This window comes from Phyllobates terribilis, unplaced genomic scaffold (assembly GCF_046119375.1).
Source record: "Phyllobates terribilis strain yellow unplaced genomic scaffold, ASM4611937v1 Scaffold_3__8_contigs__length_932513732, whole genome shotgun sequence".
NCBI classification, from domain to species: Eukaryota; Metazoa; Chordata; class Amphibia; order Anura; family Dendrobatidae; genus Phyllobates; species Phyllobates terribilis.
This window is the reverse complement of record NW_027362763.1, coordinates 57886825-57897349: the sequence shown is the minus strand read 5'-3', so window position 1 is coordinate 57897349 and position 10525 is coordinate 57886825.

Sequence of the window (10525 nt, the reverse complement as noted above, 5' to 3'; positions counted from 1 at the left end):
TCTCTGGTGGGACCGTCCAAGTCTGCCGAGAAGCAGTCCTGGCTAAGAAAAGTGTGTGGGAAGGTTCCCGGACACTCTATGGCTGCTTTTTTACTGAGGAGGAAACACACGTAAATATGGGGAGAACATACAAAGTCCTTGCAGATGTTGTCCTTGCTGGGATTTGAACCCAGGATCCCAGCGCTGCAAGGCTTCAGTGCTAACCACTGATCCAATGTGCTGCCGTTCACCCTCTAATATCTAACAGGCTGGAGAAACTTGCACCTACTGCCACTCTAACTTCAGCTCCTTTGAGAGAAAATGTATTTGGGCAGCCACTCAGTCTACCAAATAAAATTCATGAGAAGGAAATTGGGGATGGCTTCACTACTGGTACTAGGGGCAGTGCTAATACCATGGCGTTGTACCATAGTTTGCTGGAAATATTCCAGGCTGGTAGGAGGCAAGCAAATTCCCACAGAAAAGTACCAGCAGTAATGTTCAGGCCACATTTCAAGTGCAAGCAGCTTTAGAGGACTTCCTGGGAGAAATGACACGCAGGGTAGATACGGTTTCCCTTTATGCCAGTCCTTTCACCGAGCAAAATACAACTCTCAGCAAAAAAAGTTGTGGACTGGCTCCATACCGTCCCTGGCCACATTCACCTGTCCATGTGTTTGTGGTTAGGCGGTCCTTCCCAGTAAGTGCACTGGGGAGGGCATGGGTAATGTTGTGGGACCCGTGCTTGTGGAAGGCGGAGACGATACCGGGAAATATAGTGGCGGCTGGGGACCGAGTATGGACACCCGGCCGCCGCCGGCATGAGGTTGTGAAAAGCTTCCGCCTCCACGAGCTTAAAAGGCCATATTTCAAGTGCAAAGAGCTGCCCAGAAATCTGGCAGTTTAGTGTTGCAGCCTGTGGGTGGGTGGGTGGCTGGCTGCATACTTGCACTTGCATTCCAAGTAACAGAAAACTAAGCAGATGGTGGCCTCTGTCATCATCATGGCCTCACCTCAACACTATGAACTCTCCTGAAGGAGAAGCCAGGGCCCGCCGGAGGAGTCTCCAGTTCTCTGGTGGGCCCGTCCAACCCTGCCGAAAAGCAGCCCTGGCTAAGAAAAGTGTGGGGGAACGTTCCCGGACACTCTATGGCTGCATTTTTAATGTGGATCGGCCATGCTTATTCATGTTATTTCTCAAAACGCATTACAGATCAGGCCATTGTCCAACTCTGTATTCAAGAAACTAAATGCGCAAAGAAAGATGTGTGTGTGTGTCAAAGCACCACCGACAAGTGCGAGTTGACGTTGGACGGGCTGCCATTGCTTCTGCAACAAGCTGCATTACAGGACTTCCTGGGAGAAATGACACCCAGGGTACATACGGTTTCCCTCTATGCCAGTCCTTTCACCGAACTAAATACAACTCTCAGCAAAAAGAGTTGTGGACTGGCTCCGTAAAGTCCCTGGCCACATTCACCTGTCCATGTGTTTGTGGTTAGGCGGTCCTTCCCAGTAAGTGCACTGGGGAAGGCACGGGTAATGTTGTGGGACCCGTGCTTGTGGAAGGCGGAGGCGATACCGGGAAATATAGTGGCAGCTGGGGACCGAGTATGGACATCCGGCTGCCGCCGGCATGAGGTTGTAAAAAGCTTCCGCCTTCACGAGCCTAAAAGGACACATTTCAAGTGCAAGCTGCTTTCAAAAATTTGGCAGTATAGTATTACAGCCTGTGGGTGAGTGGGTGGCTGCCTGCATACTTGCGCTTGCATTCCAAGGAATGGGGTAGGGACAACTGAACTCTGCAGTGGGACAAGGACGTGGATGGTGATTGTTGCAAGTCTGCAACAACAGGAGCATGGCGGGAGACATCTTCGCATGCGCCAAGGATCACTTATGATGGGCACAATTTTAGGCAGTGACCTGGGAGTCAGAGATGCTTCCAGAGGTCTTCCCCATGCTGTTCCCATGTCTTTTCAGCACTGTATGCATGTGTCTGATGATGTGTCACACACCACATGGCCAGATAAGGTTGTAAAATGTTAAAATGACATTTCCTGGTGAATGCATTTGTCTTGGTCAAAAGCAATTCAAAAGTGCAAAAACGCATAAAAAACGCTACGTGTGAACATAGCCCAAGTTGTGGAGGAGTATTTTTGTTTTTGGTTATTTATTTTGCCTTTTATACAAGTCATTACCCTGGAAAGGATGTTCCTTAACATATTTCCCAGGAAAATCCATTTTGGTTTCGTTTTTGTATGTTTTATTGTGAGTTCGTAAAAGTGGCGTAATACTCTGACCACGTTGCTGACAGCAGTGATCTGGGAGTAAGAGATGCTTCCAGGGGTCTTCCCCATGCTGTTCCCATGTCATTTGAGCACTGTTCCCATCGATTTGGACAATTTTTAGGCCCTCTGCAGACCGCCGGGGGGAGCCGCCTGAAAAATGCTCGAGTTTCCCATAGACTTACATTGGGCTCGTTGCTCTGGTCGAGCACCCGAGTACCTGAGCATTTTAGTGCTCTCTCATCACTACACACCACCTTTCTCTTTGGTTCCAGCCAGACAATAAACAAGTTCACCACAATCCCCCTGGGGCTCTGCTAAACACTTCCTGTCTCCTGTGACTGTGTTAACTCTTATAGTTGCTGGATGCTTTTGAAGCAACAGCACTAGTTCTGCATGTCACACTGCAACACCACTACTTCTGCATGTCACACTCTTCCCTCCTTTTTGAATGTTGTCCTCGACATTCGTCTTAATTGGTCAATCTGACCAATTCTGAGACAGTGGTGAAAGTTGGATAACTTTTTATACAAATTTCCTGTAAGAAATAAACAATTAACACAATTAAAACAATCAGCATCTCTTCAGTTGGAGCTTTTCGTACGTCTTCAACCAGCTCTCTCTCCCTCTAGGCTTTAACAGTTCTTTGTTTCTACAAAGTCTTTTAAGGAAAATCAAAGCATGAAAACAAGTCATACTGCCTCTCGGTGGTGAATACCACTCAAGTGGGCTTACCTGGTCTACAGACAGAGATACCTGTTTTCAGTCGACAGTCCTTGGCACTTGACTCGGTTCACCAAGTGTCTCGTACGTCAGCATCGCGGGCCTCCTCACTTCTCGAGTCGACATCCTCCTGGTGAGTTGTTCCTCAGATACCATGGGATCTTTGGTCACAGGCGTTTCTTCCGCCGCACTCATTTCCCGTACTTCCTCAGATGCTCTTGGAGCTGCCTCTGTAAGTTCCTGTACTTCTCCTGTTTCCGAACAGTCTGGTAATTCTGCTCCTCCTGAGTGTCGATTGCTCTCTTCAGAGTGTTGATCGGTTCCATCATCAGATCTGAATTGGACTTCATCTGTACTCCTTGGTACAAACTCTGGAGCCTCGGGAGTTAGTTCACTCTCCTGAGGATGGTACATCCCTCTCCTTGCCGGTCCCAGAAATACAATGGTGTGCTCTTCTTCATCGGAACTTTAAAGGTCACTATCCACCTCCGGAGCTTCAGTCTGTGGCGGTCCCTTAGTCGATCTCGGACCATGTCGGTCTACTTCTGGGAAGTCTTGTTGTGGTGGGAGATAATCACAGGGTAGTAGTAAATTCCGATGGACTATTCTGGTTTTCTTGTCTCCTGTTTCGAATCGGCTTTCATACACTGGGCTGTCATCGGCTTTTCTCCTTACGACCACATACATCTTGTCTTCCCAGTACGAACAAAGCTTTCTTGGACCGCCTTTCTCACATACGTTCTTGACTAGCACCTGGCTTCCCAGTGCCAATTCTGCTCCATATCATTTTCGATCATAGTACTCCTTACTCTTGCTCTGTCCTTGCGTAACCACTTTGGACGCTATGTTGTATGCTTCTGCCATCCGTTCCTTCCATTTCCTAACGTACTCTGGATACGTTCTGTAAGTCTCTGACACCGGAGTATCGAACATGATGTCGATTGGCAGTCTTGGCGATTGTCCATACAATAGGAAGAAGGGTGAGTAACCCGTTGCATCGCTCTTTGTACAGTTATAGGCATGTACCACTTTTGACAGAGAACTCTTCCAGTCTTTCTTCTTGTGAGCTGTTAAAGTGCGCAATATCGACAATAATGTTCCACTTATCCATTACCCTCTGGGTGATAGGGCATTGTGTTGGATCTCTGAATTCTACAGTATTTTCCTAGCTTGGCAAAGAGCTGGTTCTCAAATTCTCTTCCTTGGTCGTGGTGTAACCTCGTAGGGAACCCAAACCTCAAAGCAAAATCATTGAAGATCTTCTCTGCCGCTGTTCGACCCACTTTATTGGTGGTGGCATATGCTTGAGCAAATCGAGAAAAATGGTCCATCACCACCAAGATGTATTCGTAACCACCCTTGCACGTCTTGAGATGTAGAAAGTCTATTGAGACCATCTCAAACAGATGCGTAGTTTGAATGTTGCCCATAGGAGCCCGGGTTGATGTGTTGGGACGTTTATGTTTCAGACACCCACACTCCCTGGTTATGTACCTCTCAATATCTCTCTTCATGTACAGCCAGAAGAAACGTTCACGGATCAAGTTGGTTGTCCTTTCCACTCCCAGGTGTCCCATGCTTTCATGGAGTTCTTTGAAGACCAACCTATGAAATACTCTGGGAAGTACCAACTGCCAGTTTTGTCCTCCTTTACGATACATGATACCGTCTTCACAGAGGTAGAGCTTCGTCCATTCTTTAACTAAAACAAATACTGCTAGTGACTCATTATCTCTCTCCTGTTTACTTGGAAACCGATTTTGATCCACATAAAGTAGTATTCTACCAATTATCTGGGCTTCCCATTGTGCTCTATGGATTTTTCCTTTTGGAAGTTGTTGAATGGAAAGGGGGTGATCTTGTTCTCTTCCTTTTATGGTGGTTTCCACCGTCAACGGACACCTCAATGGTGTGTCTTCCTCTTGAGAAGCTTGCACTGTTTGGGTAGTGCTCTTAATTGCTTCCAGACTGACTTCCTCCGAGCATTCTTGCATGAACTCCTCAGGCTCTAGTGGCATTCTCGACAATCCATCAACATCCGCATTGCATTTTCCTGGCCTGTACTTGATGCTGAAATTAAAGTCAGCTAGTTCAGCGACCCATCTCTGACCCTTTGCATTCAGTTTGGCTGTAGTGAGGACATAGGTCAAAGGGTTGTTGTCAGTGTATACCTAAAACTCTTGGCTGTAGTAGAGATAATCTCTAAATCGTTCACAGATGGCCCATTTCAATGCCAGGAACTCCAATTTTCCGGAATGTAGATGGTAATTCTTCTCGGCGTCTGTCAATGTTCTAGAACTGTAACCGATTACTTATTTTCCATCTTAATGCTGATACAGGGCAGCTCCCAGTCCAACTTGAGAAGTGTCACAATGAGGAACAAATGGTAAGTTGAAGTCAGGATATCCCAAGATGAGTGGTTTTACCAGGTAGTCTACTAATTCTTCCAATACCTCCTGGTGGTCTGCTGTCCAGAGAATGGGCTGTTTGGACAAAACGGCGTTGTTTCTTTTAAGCCTGGTCCTACCCGCTTTTTTTCCGTTGGTGTTGTTGACTCTGTTGTCCTCCCCAATAGGAGGTATAGTGGGGCGGCAATCCTGGAGAAGTTCAATAGTAGGAGAAGAATCCTAATATCTGGCTCAACTCCTCGACAGTAGAGGGCAGCTTGTCTTTTAACGCCAGTACTGGAGCGATTTCTGCTGGGTTCATGATATATCCTTCTCCGGACACAATTTTCCCTAGAAATCGGACTTGCCTTTTGAACAGTTCACACTTCTTTGGGGTCAACTTAACTCTGTGTTGTTGATACCACTGTAATACGGTCCTCACGTGTTCATGCTCCCGGAAGGTTTTGCTGTGTTCCACATTGTCACCCAAGTACGGCTGGCAGATATCGTCCCTCAGTCCTTCTAAACATGTCTACATGCTTCTCTGGAATTTTGCTGCAGCTGAGATGAGCCCTAATGGTATGCGGATCCACTCATATAACCCCCACGGTGTGATGAATGCTGTCAAAGGTCTACTGGATTCTTCAACAAACCCTTGATGGTATGCTTTACCCTGATCGAGGACAGAGAACCAGGTACTTCCTAATAGGCTATCCAGCATATCTTGAATCTTTGGTATCGGGTGTCGATCAGGTACTGCCTTTCGGTTTAGTTCCTGGTAATCATATCAGAGTCTCAACGTACCGTCCTTTTTCCTAACACAAACAATAGGAGAGGAATAAGACGACTTTGACTATTGGACCCAACCTCTGCTGATTAGGTCTTGTAAATACTCTTTCACTTCACGGTGCAATGGTTTCGACACAGACATGTAACTTCTAGTTACTGGGGTCGTGTCTTTCAAATTGATTTTCAACTGCAATGACGGGATACAGCCTATATCAGAGTCATCTTTGGAGAATGCATGACACTCTTCTCTTAGCATCTGTTTTGCTACCGCTCGATCTTCAGCACACAAGTGTTCCAGGGGTACTGGGGGATCCCAGGACCCCGAGGTGGGTCATGCAATTTCCTCCCCTGGGCAACTCCTGTTCCTTGGTGGGGAGACTGAATTCACTGTAGACCCCTGGGCGGGTCTCACACTGGCTGGATATATCGTTTTAACAGTTTCAATGTGACCTAACACAGTCTTTGGATCCAGTCTAATTTTGTGTTTCGTAGTATTCATCACCGGTACTATGAGCAAACTGACCAGTAGGAATCGTAAGCACAGTCTCACCTTGAACTAGGCCTTCCGGAAGTTCTGAGGCGTCGTTTGGCACGAACAGTCTTTTCTGTACTTTTCTTCCCGGTTCTACCCGGACTCCACACCTCTCCCCCACCATTTGGTTTGCAGGGATGATGGTTGGGCGCCAGCCTACCTTGACTTCTTTTAGGTCCATTGTATTCTGTGCTTTCTTTACTCTATGAATCACATTTTCCACCAAGGCGTTGAGTATGGCGAGCGATGTGGCAATTACATCCACCACCAGCGTCTCTGACTTGTGTTTCGTGATGACCTCACTGATTACATTATAACTCAGGATAGGATCCTCTACCACGTTCTGATCACTGGTCACGAAAATAAAAGCTCAATGGTGTTGCTGTTCTTCGTGGCCCTCAGTTGGAAAGTCACTTCTACCCAGCCTATGAAAGGGATTTCGGTCTGGTTGACAGCTTTGCCGTGGAGTTCCACTGGTCCTAAGAGTTCTTTTAGTGACCGAAGGCAGGTATGTGGCAGGTAGCTCCTTCTCTATTCTTCATTTAAAAGTCTCACCTGGGCTCCTGTGTCCCACAGTGCTTTTACCATGAGTCTAGCTGGCACTTTATAAAGCACCTTTCACCGATTAGGCTGATGAGGCTATCTTTAGTGACCAAGGAATCCTCCTCCCAGGAGTACATTGTTTGACCTCCTTACTGGGCATTAAGCAACTGATGTCCCTGTCTCTCTTGCAGCTGTTGTAGACGGGAACACACTTGGGGATAGTACTGATACAGCAGTTTTACCTCATGCACAATTCTGGACTTTGCTAAGATTTGGATTTTTCTTCTGGGGCCTCCTCCGTGTCGCGGTTACCAGTCGCCCCACACTGGCAACCTCCTGTCTTTTAACCCAAATGACAGTGACCATTGGCATTCCTTGGCATAATGTCCTTCCTCACCACATCTTAGACAGTGGACACATACCGTACTCTGATTTGATGAACGGCAGGCTTCACAAGCCGGGTATCTTCTGTTTTGGAACCCACTCTTGGGTCTGAGGGATACCGGTTCTGGCCTGGAACGAATCAACTTTTTCACCTTAATCAACTCGGCTCGCAGTTCTCCTATTACTTCCTCCCAGTCAGCGCTGGCGGTTCTCTCTTTTGTTGGTGCTTTAAGGTTCCCTCTCGGAGGTGGCACTGGAGGGTCTCCATGATGATCTTCGGACTGGCCACTGGGGGTCTCCAACTTCAGCTGGCTCATTTTGGTGATTTTAGGAGCAGAGCCTTTCATTAACTTTTGTTCGCTCTCTGACTCCAAACTAACTGCCTCATTCATTTTTTCAATTAGGACTTCGTCCAGAATGCCAGGCTCTTCTGTCTGAGTCCGTCACCCGTTCAGAGGTTTTGGTCGATTCCTGCAGGGCTGTTGTTAGGGCTTTGAATTGTTCTTTCAATTCCTCTAGTTCAGTCTGCGGATGGAGATTCCCGCTTTTGGTAATTGGTGCCACCCTTCCATCCTCCAACTTCGATCTGGTTAGAAAGTGTGTTAGTTCCTGGAGGAATGTCCCCATGACGTCTTCAGCTTCTTTCTCCCTCAGCTCATCCATTTTTGCATTAATGGCAGCTAACAGTTGCCTGCGGTTGTGTGCTTTAGAAATTTGTTCTTCTGACATCTTTACATGTTCTGCTACTGTTCTCAATTCTTCACAGGTTAACTGAAGAAGCAGCTCACTATTTCTGTCCATTTGTATTTCCACATCCATTGCTGCTAGGGAGTTTTCTTTAGGGCTGGTCCCCTTTAACTGGTGTAGCAGAGTTGAGTTGAGGTGCTGTGCTGCTGTGTTTTTCTAAACACTTATCCTCTTCTCCCTCTACACGCTAATTCCCGCTCATGACTCCCCCGTACGGTCCACCAATGTTACAAGCACGCCTCTAGGTTCAGATAGGGCGAGACGAGTTTCATGAATTCGTTGGAATCCTGGGGGAACCGCTACTCAGGGCGACCAGAGGCTGCTGATTTTCTCAGGCACACTATAGATTCAGTTGCTGACCAGACACATCTGGCAAGTGTCTTTTTCAACAGTTTAACAGTGGAATTTAATCTGAAGCACGGCCAGTGCAATTCAGGGATATTACAGCAACAATCTTCATTATAGTACAGTCTATTAAAGCAGGCACAGTAATGTCAGTCTCTTCAGTAGAATAATTCAGCACATATTAGATCTCTTAGCAGCACACTTCTACACATAAACAGCAGGCTTTTCCTTCATAAGGACTCAAAAGTAAACAGCATTCTTTATCCTGCATGGAGATGGAGGGGGGGGAGGGTTTGATGAGGTAGATGATCCCTGTGACACAATTCCTTCCAGTCTTTATCTGTCTGCCCGATAATACTCTGCACTGTTAGCTTAGGGAGTCTATCTGACCTGTGTTTAGCTTCCCTCCTGACCTGAATTCTGTTCCCTTGCCTTCTGTGAGAAACCGATCACACACCACCTTTCTCTTCGGCTCCAGCCAGACTAATAAACAGGTTCCCCACAATCCCCCTGGGGTTCTGCTAAACATTCCCCGTCTCCTGTGACTGTGTTAACTCTTATAGTTGTTGGATGCTTTTGAAGCAACAGCACTACTTCTGCATGTCACATAAACCATCTCTCCTTCTCTATGGACAGTCCAGCTGTGTCTGACAGATGCTCCTGCTCCCATCCTGCTCTGTAAGGAGAAACACTGTTAGTGCGTCCTATACTGTATACACCGCTCTTATTCTCCTCTGTGTATGCAGTGATCAGTAAAGCAGAGAAAATAATAAACCATCTCTGCCTTCTCTATGGGGAGTCTGGCTGTATCTGACAGACGCTCCTGCTCCCGCCCTGCACATATCTTGGGGGCCAGAGGAGGAAGAACTGTTAGTGCATCCTATACTGTATATGCAACGCTTGTTCCACTCTGTCTATAAAGCGATCAATAAGGCAGAAATGATAATAAACCATCTCTGCCTTCTCTATGGGGAGTCTGGCTGTATTTGACAGACGCTCCTGGTCCCTCCCTGCACCTATCGTGAGGGCCAGAGGAGGAAGAACTGTTAGTACATCCTATACTGTATATGCAACGCTTGTTCCACTCTGTCTATAAAGCGATCAGTAAGGCAGAAATGATAATAAACCATCTCTGCCTTCTCTATGGGGAGTCCGGCTGTGTCTGACAGCTGATCCTTTTTCCTGCAGCTTCACGATCTCCATGCAGCTGCTGTCTCGCTAAGCACATGAGTGCGGAAAAAGAATTGCCCACGGGAGACTACTCCTCCCATCATCCAACAGCCACACCCGCTGATAATAGCGCGGCAGAGGGGAGAAGTAGTCTCTACAGCCGGCGTCTGTGCTCCATGTCCAAAAAAAACAAAAACAAAGTTAAAATAAATTGCTATTAAAATAAAAAACACTTCATACTCATCTACCGCAATAATCCCGATGTCTCACGGCGATCCGATCACTTGGCAGCACTCTATACACTGACAGGAGTGCGATCGTTCCCGGCAGTGTATAGCACTGAGCTGCCGGCACTGAGATCACCGGAGTTCATCAGCTGAAGATCAGCTGAGAGCTCCGGTGACCTCACTTACATCATCGGTGCTGTGTGGCAATTTTCTCACGCAGCACTGGTGCAGGTCACTGGAGCTGATCAGCTGATTGAACTTCAGTGACCTCACTCCCAGCAGCTCGGAGCTATACACTGACAGAAGTGATTACACTACTGTAGTGTATAGAGTGCTGTCCTCTAGAACAGTCACACCAGTGATTGCTGATGTGACTGCTCTAGAAGTGACCCAGATCGTCGTGGGACACTGGAT